Source organism: Dermacentor silvarum, chromosome 1 (genome assembly GCF_013339745.2).
Source record: "Dermacentor silvarum isolate Dsil-2018 chromosome 1, BIME_Dsil_1.4, whole genome shotgun sequence".
In the NCBI taxonomy this organism is placed as follows: Eukaryota; Metazoa; Arthropoda; class Arachnida; order Ixodida; family Ixodidae; genus Dermacentor; species Dermacentor silvarum.
The window spans coordinates 179262881-179277660 of NC_051154.1; the positions used below are offsets into that span (position 1 = coordinate 179262881).

At 46.1% G+C, this 14780-nt stretch overlaps 1 protein-coding gene across 1 annotated transcript in view; it reads right to left on the minus strand.

Annotated features, from left to right (window-relative positions):
- The window catches only part of LOC119436464 (uncharacterized), a 147758-nt gene that overhangs the window by 88375 nt on the left and 44603 nt on the right, over positions 1 to 14780 (minus strand). The gene's annotated exons all lie outside the window — the stretch shown is intronic.

Sequence of the window (14780 nt, forward strand, 5' to 3'; positions counted from 1 at the left end):
AAGAGAGAACCATGCGAACTGCAACAGCGGTAGCGAGAATCTGACAGCACCTACGTGAACACGATGGCATCGTGCAGCGGCAGTTATTTTGGATAGCCTGCCAGACAGGGGAAGGAAAATTTTTGTTCTTTTGTATATATGTATATTGTGTCAGAGTGGCACATACCTATTCCGGAGTATTGGGCGAGGATGGGCAAATGCTCAGGTACACAGGAACACACTCAGTGGCACATATCCAATGTCCCAAAAATTAGGCAGCCCAAATATTAAAACCAGATAGAAAAGTCAAAGAAGCTGTCGAATATCATGCGAAATTCCATTAATATGTGTGTGTGCTTTGGAAATACCCATGGGCCGACATTGTATATGCAAGTTTTATGTGGTGATGGTAGGCAAAGAAAACTTCGTATAGAAATGCAGGTGGTGGCGCCATCTTCTTTGCATTTGGCGTGTACGTCATAATTACGAACCTTTACCAACGACGTCCGCTTTTGGTCCTACCGAGTGGAGGCCAGTACAGACTCATATTTCAATACTGTAGTTCAAGAAGCCAATAGAGAGAGTGTTGAGTTCTAGCTCTCACGTTGGCGTCGTTTACAAAGTTGGATTTGAGCCGTTGCAGTCATAACAGTCAGTATATACGGGAGGAAAAGTAATTTGTCAGCTTATTGGGAACACTTCAACATCTTGTATTTTCTGCCTACAGGCCTTCCACGTTCCCCGCTGGCTATCCACGTGCAATTTAAAAAGCGCGAAAACGCAGCACGCGTGGACCATATATATATATATATATATATATATATATATATATATATATATATATATATATAAGAAAAGCTTCCGACAGACTTTTCGTCAGAGCAAGAGTATTATTGATGAATCAATGAGTGGCACAGCACCACCTTCTTTAAGAAACGCAAGTATTTATTTGAACCCTCCGCGTCTACGTGGCTGAGATCAGATGTTACAAAATAGACACGCCCAAGCTTTCTTTTAAAACATGTTCGGTTGCTGCCCTGCCACTAGCCGCATGAATCGCCTTGCTCGTTTCTATCTCTACTTGTATGCAGATCAGGGCCAGTAAAATGTAACGATTATATTCTAATGCTATTCACTTTGTCGCTTTTTCGGTAATCAGGGCGGCGCATCCGCCCCCATTATCACCGGAATCAGCTAGCCGTGAACGGTGGATGATAAGAAATATGTGAAATCCAGCAAGAGAAATCCTTACTCTATACCCAGCCCTGCAAAATGGTAATACATTTTTTTTTCCAGTTGAATTCACTCACTAAGTAAGCGGCCTTCTAATTGGTGTGGCATGGTTACTACTTACAGGGCCTACTGGATTCTGTTTAGGAAAGTTCGTTGGGGAAGCTTTTATGTCACGGCGATAAAGTAGTGTCTATACGAGGAGTGCCAAAAATTGCATCAGAACCCATCTCACGATTAATGTCGATGTTAATGCGATTGGCATTAAAGCAATGTAGCGACGCACCGTATGCCGCCGCAGACACACGAAGTGGCAATATATGATACCACTACACAGTATATCTTGTTGTAATCACTGCAGATGAAACTCAGTGGTATCCTTAGTATCTTGGCTACAACTTGCAATTGCTCTCCGTCAAGTGGCGGAGCTCGACGCTGATTTGTCTGTTGTGGATTGGGCGCTATCGCTTTATTTTAGTATTTAAGGCCACATACACCTTGTGTCAACTTGGCACATCCATACTGGGCGGTTGGCCAAGAAGGGGCTCATACCAATATCGCATACGGAGTGCCGAAGTTGTCTATTCGGCCGCATACGCCGTGACTCATGTTGTCTGCTTGGCAAGATAGCAGCCAACACATACCTATAGTGGTCCAATATATAATAGACAACTTGGGTCAACGGGTGATAGAGGTTACATACAGCCACACCGCAAATTCGGTAAAGTTCCCACAGAATGGTTATCGCATAAAAACAGGACCCAGTGGTGCTGTGCAGAAAGACACAAGCTTGTCAAAGTTCGGGATCTCCGTGAGCTCTGGCGACGCCTCCAGATCATTGAGATAATGGTATCAAGACACAAAAGTCAGCCCTCGGCCTGCCACAGTTTCATTGGCTTATCTAGATTCACTCTTGGGTTATCATCACCTGGGCGTTACCTCATGGGCGGCAGAAAAAGGCACCACGTGGTCAAACCTTTGGTGCCTTCTACCATTTGTTTATCGTTCCAACCAGTGCATTACCTGTGCAAGCGGGTTATAGTAAAAGGTTTATCTTTTAGCCTATTTGAAAGAAAGGAAAGGGTTGGCGTGTGAATCCACCACGTCTGCACTGTTATCACTCGACGGTGGATAGACAGCTAATGTCCCAAAGAGGAGATACGCCCGTGACATTCTTTGTTCACTGACTGCCGTCGACAAACTCAAGCAAACGAGAAACTCGGGGCATCCTGGATCGAACCCCCACAGGAACTGGGCCGGTATTTTGTAGCGATGCCTTATGCCTTATTCTATACTAGTCTCATCATCCACCGCTCACGACCGGCTGATCACGTTGATAACGCGAGCGGACCGTCGCTCTGACCACTGACCAAGCGCGAAAACCGCGAAAAGGCATTAGCATCGGAAAGGCATCGCTACAAAATACCGGCCCTGTACTCACAAAATACTTCGTTATTCGTACTTCAATGCATCAAATAACGTTTTGTTAAGAAAGTAACTGGAACGCCAATACATTTCTCCGCAAAGTTCAGGAATTAATTAAATTATACCGCCGCAATTTCGATCCCCACGGCCCTGACCTTCTGCTCGTCATTCCATCACACCTGCGTTCGACTGTCCTCCGCCAACTTCATGACGCTCCCTTGGCTGGGCACTTGGGCGTCTCGCGGACATATATACGACCGTATACGCCGTCCCTTCTTTCGGCCGGGTCTCGCCCGCTCCGTGCGGTGCTACTTTGCCGCTTGCGAGCCCTGTCAGCGTCGGAAGAAGCCCTCCACACTTCCAGCTGGATGCCTCCAGCCAATCGACATCCCGTTCGAACCCTTTTTCCGTGTTAGTCTTCTTGGACCTTCTTGGAACTTCGACCTTGGACCTTGGACCTTCTTGAACCTTCTTGGACCATTTCCTCTCTCGGGCTCCGGAAATAAATGGGTCGCCGTCTCTACTGATTACGCTACGCGGTACGCAATCACAAGAGCCCTCCCGACAAGTTGTGCTACTGACGTCGCTGACTTTCTTCTCGATGACATCATTTAGTGCACGGTGCCCCGCGCCAATTACTCACTGACCGTGGCCGTAGCTTTCTCTCGGTAGCCGTAGAGGACATCCTTCGCTCCTGCTCGACTAAGCACAAGTTCAGCACGTCCTACCACCCACAGACCAACGGCCTCACGGAGCGCCTCACCCGGACCATCACCGACATGCATTCGAAGTACGTTACGGCCGACCACCACGACTGGGATCTTCATTTACCGTATGTGACGTTCGCGTATAATTCATCGCGTCAGGACACTGCCGGCTATTCACCATTTTATCTCCTATATGGCCGAGAACCCGCGTTGCCCTTCGGCACTTTGCTGCCCTCGCCCGCGCGTTCAGCCGTTGAATACGCCCGCGACGCGATCGCACACGCCGACCACGCACGCCAGCTCGCCCGCACCAGTCTCGAGGCCTCAGAGGAGCATCAGAAGGCGCCTCTATGATTGCCACCATCGCGACGTGCACTTTTCTCCGGGTTCTCTGGTGTTTCTCTGGTGACCGATTCGCCGTGTGGGCCTTTCCGAAAAGCTGCTGTCGCGCTACACTGGCCCATACCGTGTGGTGCGACAAGTGACCGATGTCATGTATGAAATCATCCCCGCCGACCTCTCGGCGTCATCGTCAGCTGCAAGTGACATCGTTCACGTGGTGAGACTAAAGCCATACCACACACCTTTCACCGCGGATGTGCAGCTTAAGCACCGGGACGGTGCTTCTACTGCCGGGGGTGATGATACGGAACAGGCGCCACAGTGTGGCTGCACTGAAGAGGAGGAAGACGACATGTTCCCGCTTGATATAGCGTCGCCATTTTGGCCTCCGTTAGCTTCCCTGCAAATAAACTGTAAATAGCCTTGGGCATCAGCTACACGTAACAATATCTCAAAACTGGTGCCATCCTGAGAATTCGTTTCAAGTGGATGCGCTTTGCGAAACCCACGGCTAGAATTTGTAAATTGCAATGTGGGCCATAAGGTAATGAGTCTAAAACTTAATTAGTGAACTTTTGTTAATTAGTCGATTATGCATTTCATTTTTTTGTGCAAGTAATGTCCGCCTCTTCTCGAGTAGACCAGCTTATGAACTAGAATTGTGCTATCTGCCACAGGCAACCTTTAAAAAATTTTGAAAGTGTTCGTTGAAACATCCTGTATAGGCTCGATGCATTCTTATGTAATGACTTTAGCGTTACGGCCAGCCTCAGTGCGCTACTCAGATATGTTCGTTCTGTTGCTATTAATACCACGTCACTGCACACATACATATCAAAGAGGTTGTTTGACTAGATTATATTAAGTTATTCAATTATACATGTATAGTAATTGTTCCTTCGATGTCATTATGTAGAATTCTTACTAAACGCTGTATTGCATTGCAGTACAAAACTATATCAGAGCCTCCTGCACGTAGATGTGCGTTTGTGTTTCTTTTTTTCTTCTTTGTGTGTGTGTGTGCGTGTGCGTGTGCGTGTGCGTGTGCGTGTGCGTGTGTGCGTGTGCGTGTGTGTGTGTGTGTGTGTGTGTGTGTGTGTGTGTGTGTGTGTGTGTGTGTGTGTGTGTGTGTGTGTGTGTGTGTGTGTGTGTGTGTGTGTGTGTGTGTGTGTCAGGAGAAATGCAGGACATTCAATGCATCAGTGACAGATTTAACTGTTTTGCAGGCATACAACGCGCCTCTCGCTCTATCTACGTTTTGAATTAGTGCTTGTTTAATACTACATGTACGTGCAGATGTGGCATATCATTGTAAATATATGCTCCAGCAATATAGAACTCAAGTAATATAACAGTACGACGCTGACAATCTCGAAAATATCACAAATTGCTCCATTCGCTTTATTTTAACCAATGTCGTTGCACAGAGAGCGTATCGGGCAGCAAATCATCCCTTAACATTTCATCAAAGCAACCGGCTGCACAACCTAGACTCCTCTCCACGCCTTTGCATCCCAGCTGGACTCTGCCGTCGCGAAGCTACCCTGCTTTGTCGAATATGGCTAGAAGTGGCCTTTACTAAGTCTTTTGCATTCTGAATCGGATGGGCCGACGACGCTTCGTGTGATGACTGCGGTAGCGATGAGACTCTTCAACATCTTCTCTGTAACTGTCCTCGCTACAATTACAGAGACGTTTATAGTGCTGCAAGTGCTACTGTGCTGTGCGGTGACAGTATGCGGTGACAGTGACCGATTGTGATTGTGTCTGTGCTTCTTACTTTTTTTATCTATGCTTTGCAGTCACTTTACCTCCCCCTCCCCTCTCTCCCCAGCGTGGCATCTTGCTCCCTGCGACAATATATACTAAATGCGTAAGCATTTCTCTGCTTACCCGACGAGGAAACCCGTCCGTCTGTCCGTCACGTAAGACGAATCTTTATAAAGAAATAATGTCTAAAACGAAATAAATTCGAAAGAAAACGTTGGCGGCGGTGAGTTTCCAACCTACGATCCCACGCTCAGAAGCCGAGTGTCTTAAGCCCTGGTCAACGCTTGCAAATAGTGAATGTATCTGAACCATGTGAATGCGTTGAACCAGCGTTACAAAACAAATATCAAAGCAGAACCGTTTCTATGAAGGCTTTGTTGAAAGATTTGGTGATGGTGGAATGAAAGTCATCTGTAGGACCACATGTACAGCCGTCTTGGAGCATTGCAGACATCAGGAAAATTCCCATTTTGCGGAAATTCATTTCCAAACACGCCACAACTCCGATGCGCTTCGGTGGTCGCGGAATGCGCCTTCCGTTGGGACGTTCCTTCACCGACCGAAATGCCCCAGATCTCTGAGGGCTCATGCGTTTCACGTCGCGCAACACAGACAGATAAGCAGTCAGTGAGTTGATAAGGAGTAATGAGGGGTTATGGACGTCTCATCACAGTTGGTATTGGTTCGACGCGGATGGATAAGGTGCGAAAGAGCGATAAGGGCTTATAATGGTCGGAGAAATTCTGATAAGTTTAAGAAGCACCAATAAGGGTTTATAAGGGTTGGATCACGTCCTGTAAAGTTGATAAGGACAGATAAAGATCGCATCAATTGCGATAAGGTTGCTACCTATCGACAAGAGTTGATAAGGCTCGGATCGAGTCCTATAAGGTTGCTAACAACCGATAAGGGTTGATAAGAGTCGGATCTAGTCCTATAAGGTTGATTACGACCGATATGGTTTGATAAGGATTTTACTGGTAGGATCAAGTTTCATACCATTGATAAGGACACCGGGCTGCGTGGAGATGAACGAGTGGCACGATGCTTACGCATACTTAGACAAATCCCAGAGGAGTTTCTGCGTAAAATGTTTCATTTTACATTGCTTTGAATAGTTTTCATATGCTGCACAAGCATTTCCTTTTGAGTTCCTAGCTGAAATTACGTTGTTTCTTTTTCTTGTATTCTTCTACATGTTGTGCTTGCAATCATGTTTATATATACTGGTGTCGTTTACCATACATACTTAATGTAACATGCATGTCTTCTTTATATTGCTGTGACACCCAGAAGGTAAAATAAATAAAAGGGAAGGAAATACAAAGGGTCATAAAGTGTTCATCTGATTGAGGTGGGATTTCGAATCCATATCAGCGCAGAAATTCACACGATGACAAGAACATTCTGTCTGCGTTCGAGTCGTTCATGTCCTCGTGTGACTCTCAGCTCTGATAGCTAATATGGATGTACAGAATAACATAAACTCTAGAAACAGCACTGCTTGGTTGCGTAAAGCGAAAAAAATCCTGATGTGTTGTAGATTAGAATGAGATTGGAAGGGAGCCCTACTTCCCTAGGGTCACAATTACGTTTGGACAAGGAATGCTGCACCAAAAAGTCACAAGAATGAAGCTTTCTTGTGAAATCCATACGTAAATACAGTCCAGTTCTTCGAAAAGTTGTATACTCACACACCTCTTATAAAATAAAGCCGCCCCAATAAAGGCGATAAAACGTTAATTCATTTAATAAATAAGATCATTAACGAACATTCATGATTAATTTTCTTTCTATCTCTGTATCTTTTTCTCCGAACAATCTTTGAGGACGCACTGGGATAACAGTAATAGTCGTGTCGCGTCTGACTTCCACGCCACTGAATGTGTCACATTGCTCAAAAATATTGTTGCATTGCTCACAAAGCATGTGATAATAGTACGGGTTCAATACTTTGACCCTCCATGGCACAAATTGAGCCGCATATCTCATGCGTTCTTTATACTTTGGAAGGCTGACCTCTTAGTGGAGACTACTTAAAAGAAATGCGCTTACGTAATTAAAGCGTTCTTGGCATTATGAGTCAGTAGTGAGACTATGGAATAGATAAACCAGGTAAAATAAAGTACAAGGCATGTAACAATATTCTGCCCATATGAATGCTCTTCACGATACAGCTTTCAACTGTACACCGCCGGGCCAAGCAAGGGCCGCATTTTGCAGGGTTCGATTACTGTCGAGACTTTAGGTGGACGTTGATTTACTACGCCAGCTGGCAGAATGCCCATCTCTCAGTCATGCTTCACACTGGAAGTGAAGTTATGCAAAAGTGAAAGTATCCCAGCAAGTGATCAACCTATAATGCGGCCCCAGGCTGGTGCTGAGGCAAGAAATATTGCTTTGTGCTTTTTCCTCCATTAAGACTCATGTAAGCGAGATAAAGGCCCAGTGTTTTGCCTTTAATATCAACCACCAGAATACTCACACTTTGTGATGGGCAACTCGTGCGCAACAAACTCCGACAGTTAAATTTGTCACCTTCAATAATGCCCACCCAAAGGCGCTTGCACAACGCCGCGTTGCGGAGGTCGTAGTCGTGCAACCTATTGGCCACAGATGGTTTGAAATGCGATGGTTTTGTGTCAGTAACTCGCTGGTCAGTCGGTTTTTTTTAATAACTGTGCGAATGGTATTCTCAAAACTACTCAACCGATCCACGCTGGTCAGAGCACCATGTGCACATAGAAATACGCGAACACTTATTTTACACACGAGTTCCCTAGGAGAAAGGCGCACTGCCACTGCTGTTTTTTCTTCTTTATTTAGAGCCAAAACCCATGCTGTCGGACCTGACACGCTCACGGTATATTGCAAGGTACGTTGCAAGGTATATTGCAAAATATGCGACCAGAGTCCGAGAATAACATTAAGTGAAAAGCCGTGAGGGAAGACGCTCGATAGAAGAGACGGACTAGCGTGGAGCTTGTCGTTCTGAATGGCAGAATTTCTTGCCTATACTTAAAGTAAACTCGACGCAACCGGAGAAGTCTCTGTGTGTGTCCTGCCTCTCTTTTGGGCCACCTTATCACTGAGACACTGAGTCGCTCGGTGAGAAAGCAGACATCAGCACATTTAGGATTGGCGACTATACCAGGCCGCGCTTAATTGTCGGTATCTGCATACCACGAGTTGCTCCTAAGCCACTAGTGTTCGTCCGCCAGGCAACCTCTGTCAATCGCTAACGTGAATACACGTTAAAAACAACCCTGCTTTAACACTAATATTTGAATGAAAGGGCGAAGCCAATGATGAAGCCGTAAAGGAAACTGGTCGACGAAATTGTTGGCCAGTCCACCAGTCGGTATGCAGGAATAAGGCTTAGCGTGCCCCAGAATTAATATTGTTATCTGGGTCCTGTCCTCGTTTATGTAGGCACAGTTTATTCGTCGCAGAGTACGGAGACAATAGAACAGCGATATCGCTACGTATGCCGAAGGAAGCGCAGATACTTTTATATGATCCGGAGCACTCATCCACATGTGTGCATTTTTAGCTCAGCCATGGGCGGATGTTTTAAGAATGCTTCGTAATTACTGCAACTGCGAAGGTGAAGTGACAGTATACAATACCTATGGGTTGGTTCACTTACTAACTATTACAAGCATTGTAGTTATCGCTCCCATAAAGCTGCTTGCGACCGAGAATATTTAGGCAACCCTTGCGTCTTCGTGTATTCATGATTAGCTTACAGAACAAAAAAAAATTGTCGATACACAAGTGTCCAAACCCAGATGAGAAAATATTATTTAATATCTGCCTTTTCAAGGACACTGCCTTTATGAACTTTACACCACTACAGTAAGCAATAACCGCTGTTCTATTTTGTTAATTCAGAACTTTAAAGCCATTGTAGATGTGGATCGTCAATTATTAAACTGAAACGCTTCAGCCTCAGGCAGGCAATTCACCTCTAGTATACGTGCATCTTATTAGGCACCGATATAATTTTAACGTTGAAGACAGGGCACTTCTGAGCTCTTCGTATACTCGTCCTAAGCACCCGCAAAAAAAAAATCCAGTACAAATATTTCAACAAAAGTACACAAGTGTCACTAAGTGAAGGGCGGAAGCTACCAGTCTTCGAAACTGGTAACTTGCGCCTTATTTGGTGACTTTATGCGTCACAAAATGAGAAACGCCATAAATATCGCTCTTGGCTAAATAAAACACGTCTTTGAACAAGGTATCATAAAACTCCACCTTCAGCGTTTATTTTTCGCGCGCCTATAACGTTTTTGCTGTGTGTGACGGTCTATTGTGTGTGACACAGAATTAATGTTCTCGGTGCGCGCAATCGGCTCCCCGGGCTGCCCCATGCTAGCCATATATCCTACAATAGACACTTTTACGGCTCGTCAAAACCCCGAGTTACGCTCGCATAGCATTTTGGTTATAAATGAACAATCGATTTCGGTCTTCCCTCAACATTCGGGAGGTATTTCACGCATTAAAGCTCGTAAAGGGCTCTGACGCGTGTAAAGATGGTCGTACACAAGGATTCGGAGAAATAAAATAAGAACAAGAAAAGAACGGCGCCCCTAAAACAGGAGTGTCGGGCTGGGTTAGCTCCATCGTGCCGTAGTCTAAACGCCCGACGGTCCACAAAATATCCCAACCAGGGGTCAGAACGGGACACACGCGGCCAAACTCACCCGACGAGATGCGCCGATGTCCGAGGCAGCTGACCGAACGGAGAGCGAGTGCGCGGCGCGCGAACTTGTTGCTGGCGACGAAGTGCGCGGGGTTCAGTCCCTGGGGCCTGCTGTCTTCTGTGGCCGTGCCAGTTCGTGGCCCTTGCCTGCGTCAGTGGCCGCGCGGCGTCCGGGCTCGGGCCCTAGTTAAAAGAGTGCGCGACGCCACCCCGGATGACGTCACGCGTCGCGCTCAGCCAATCGCGCGGCGCAGCGAAGTGTAGGCGGCCGACTGGATCTCTCACGCCGGTTGAACAGCTCGCCCCCCCTCTTCTTTTTTTTCCCCCTCGTCCAGCTCTCGCTGGCATTCAGGAGACGGCAGGCGAAGTTTCTCCGCGCTCATCGTCTCCCTTTTCACTCCACCCTCAGCGACCCGTCGTTTTGTTTGGTGATGCACCCTCGAAACGACGCCGCTAACGCTTCCCACTGAGACGTCAATGTGGCCTCAATATTTTACACCGAACCTTCCACCTTCTCGCGTTGCTGCTTCTGACAGACCCTGCTAAATCTGTACGAAACAGCACGAGGCCTAAAAAAATTATGCGCCATATTTTTTATTTACTGTCAACGAAGGTATACATCTAACTTTTTTTTGCACGTGAACACGTGCAATAGAACACGTGCACGTAACTGTAAGTAGTTTTCAGCGTTTCAAGTTTTTATATTCCGAAAATGTGGATTAGTTCTTTGTTTGGTGGTTTGTTCATCCGCCAGATGAAAAAAAAAATTCCTGTTCTCGTTTTCGTTTATTTTTTCTTCTCTGTTTCTATTTTTGTAACGAATATGTTACTAAATTAAACTATTACCGACGTTTTTTTTTTTTTCCCTTTCGGTGGCTTCTTTTTTTTTTTCTTTTCGTAAGAAAAAGCGTACGTGCCGACCTGCACAGTCAATTTTTTAAGAAAAGGCTTGCCTGTATTTCGTAATTTAAGTGATACCTGCGGTAGTTAAGGTAGGTACGCTATTGTCCTAGTTAGCATACTTTATCGGAGCGAGGTTGCTGTTTTGGTAAATAATGCAAATACACTGAGGATGAGGGGAAGTGTAGTCATGAGACATATGCAATCGTATGGACCGACCATGCAATTCAATAAATGTTCTTGAAATGTCGCAATATGTGTTTCTAACAATGACAACGTAATGACTTTGGTATAACGAGCACAAAACGCAACAAAAATTCAGGGCGTATATTGACTCTACGTTACTCAGCCCCGACTGCAGAAAACTAATATTTCTAAATTTCAAGAAGCGTAGACGTATCTTTTAACAGCTTTGTTGAGACCAAATTAGTACCAGATAACCGTCATGTCTATACTGACCTGATGGTCCAGGATCTGTTTTTTCCAAAGCTCCTGCCTAGATTGCTGTAGTTTTCCTTCCTTTTCTCACCTTCTTCTTATCTTTAACTGTGCAAGAGTGTCATGAAATACCCTCCTGTCTTGGTCGAGAAAATTTTTTTCTAATATAAATTCGGCTTCCTGTTCTTTCGCTAAACGCAGAAACGTGTTGATTAAATTATGATACATTACAGCATGAAATTAAGGTTTTATTTTTCCGTCTAATACATACTATCATGCAGTAATGCTATAGATTAACGCTTAAATGCGTTTTATTGGAGCCAGTACCCTATAAACCAAAATCGCGCAAAGCACGACATCAGACTACGCCGCACTTGAGCGATGGAAAATGTAGCCGTAATTTCTTCCAGAATAATTATCTGGAAGACACCAAAAAATTTTGTAATGAGAAATGGTGTTAAATGAAGGCAAATAAAGTTCTGCCGTACATTTTGTCTCTTCTTTCAAGTAGGAGACTGTTTAACCTAACAAATGTGTGTGTGTGTGTGTGTGTGTGTGTGTGTGTGTGTGTGTGTGTGTGTGTGCGTGTGCGTGTGCGTGTGCGTGTGCGTGTGCGTGTGCGTGTGCGTGTGCGTGTGCGTGTGTGTGTGTGTGTGTGTGTGTGTGTGTGTGTGTGTGTGTGTGTGTGTGTGTGTGTGTGTGCGTGCGTGCGTGCGTGTGTGTGTGTGTGTGTGTGTGTGTGTGTGTGTGTGTGTGTGTGTGTGTGCGTGCGTGCGTGCGTGCGTGCGTGCGTGCGCGCGTGCGCACGCGTGTGTGTGTGTTTTCAGCTATTTTAGTTGAAATGTACTTGGAAGGCACTCATTTGTATTCATAAGGTCGCTTGGTATAAATTTTCCCTGCGAACAATAACAAAGGAACAACACTGCATAATAAACTCACTCGTGTCGCAGCAATAAGACACATGTCCAATGTCTAGTGTCTTTTTTCGGTCACACCTCGCCCGTATATTAAACGACTGTTTAGCGCACGTCTAGTCAGAAGGCTATTTCGTTGCCATTTCATTAATTTCGCCCTTTTATTCGTAATGGTTGTGTCAGGCATTGTGCTTCGCGCGTGCAGTTATATACGAAACGTCCAAGGCAGATAGCCGGTCGCTTGATAAGCTGCAGCCAACGCATGTAGCCGACAATAAAGGGCGGCGCGCCGGCACTGTCATGTCTCCCCTCTACTTAGCGCGTACGTCTATGTGCACGTTACAACGACCAGGGATAAGAGAATCCTGGAACCACTGACCCAAATCGTTTATCTTTACAGAACGTTCAAAACCTGTTGTTACGCTTTTTCAGTAAGGGCAGAGACAGGATAAAGAGCACTGTGGCTACACGCCCCCAGTATACGTACAGAGTACAGGTTATGGAAGCCGTTGTGTGCTTCCTGGCGTTATGTGAACAGCTTCTCTCTCTCTCTCTCGTCTCTTCTCGTCTCTCCTTCAATGCGTTTACTTCATCTCCTAGTATTGGGAGGGGAGACGATATCTTACACTAGCGAACGCCAGTGTAAGATACTCTTCGCGCGCGTTCTTTTTTCCCGTTTATGCGTGCGACGCAAAATGTTTTGACATAGCGTTGATTTATACCAATATTTGGCGAAGTATACACCTTGACGCAGAATGATTCACGAACTGGAGTCGCCTTAAATAATGATGGGCTTCAAATCTACACAAATTCATGCCCTAAGTTCTGTAAAATAAGTAGATAATTTTGTTCGTTAGGCGATTACGAAGTTACGTCCGTCTCTTTAATTGTAAGCCACTCGAAAAGCGCGAATAGCGATATCTGGCACTCGCGCTTGTTCTAAAATCTGATCAAATTTAAAGCAAGAAATTAGGAGACTTGAGCCATTCCGCTGGCTCTGAACTCATTTACTGCGGCAGCCGCAGGCTCTTCCAATGGACACCGCTCTCTTCTTAAGAACCTTCTTTCTTTGCGATGCACACAACATCGTGTCTTTGTCAACCACAGCATCACCTGCTGCACTGGCCTGATGGCGCCATTCTCGGGCCAAAGCTGCGCGATATATAGCACAGGTGTCCTGCAACCGACTGCAAGTTTCCGCAGGAGCATGAGTTCCATGTCCATGCAGTATAGCGGTGGTATAAGCAAAGTTTCATTATTATTGGCCATATGGCGAGGGTGAAGTTGCGTAGTCGGATGTTTAATGACGATGCCTTGACGGTGACAGCGTATAGTGGAGAGGAAGGACACAGACAACCCAGTTTCGAGCTTTTAAAGGCTTCGTCGTTTTCTTGAATTAGTGCAACTCAGAGCGAGCGAAGAAAATAAGACAAACAAGAGGAAACAGGAGATCGGTTACGGCTGTCAATGTAAAACGAATGTGGATATATACGTCGACGGTGGCTAAGCGTATAGCTGGAACACTCCACGATGATTTGCGATGTGCCACCAAAGAAGCATCCGATGCCCAAGCATGACGTCCTCTTCTCAAAAGAAAGATGAATTGGCAGTAAAGGGGCCCCAGGCAAGCTTAAACTCTTTCAGTGAGCAAGTCCAGTGGGTGGAGAACGTGTTCGCCAAGATATTTGCCTAACATTACGGCCCCGCTCCAAGCGGGAAGCTCAAGAAAATAATAAAGAACGCGCGTGCACTCCGACGTCGACATTACCTTTCAACGCACGAGGCATATATGGGCTGGCTTTCACGTGTCGCGAGATGGACGTCCTTGCCATCCCAGTATTGCACGTGTTGAAATATCTGTCATTTCAGTGTAGCAGTTGAATAAATGTCAACAAAAATAGTTATACATATTTTTATTGCGATAGCAATTATATGGACACTTCAACCGGATTTCTGCCGTCGGCGTCGCCGTCGCCGTGAGGTTCCCTATAGATAAAATCTGCGCCGCGCGCCGTATGCCCGAGCGGAAGCGTGCGGGGACGCGCGCTATCACGGAGAGCGAACGCACTCAATCTCCCACGCGCAAGCAAGGAAGCAGGAAGCCAGCGCCGGAGGGAGCGGAGGGGGGGGGGGGGAGGGGGGAGGGTGGCGCACTTCTACTCTGGCAACAACCGCGCTCATCGCTCGTCCGCACCGTCTCTTATCTCCACACGGCTCTGACCTTTATGCGCCGTACATTCGCCGCTCAGTTTCCGTTGAAGCGATAGACCGCACGTACCTTCGCCTGTTGGTGCGGCGTATGCGCTTGCTGCCAGCGTTTTGACAGTCGTTGTCTGCAGTCATTTAGTGTGCTTTATTCATGTT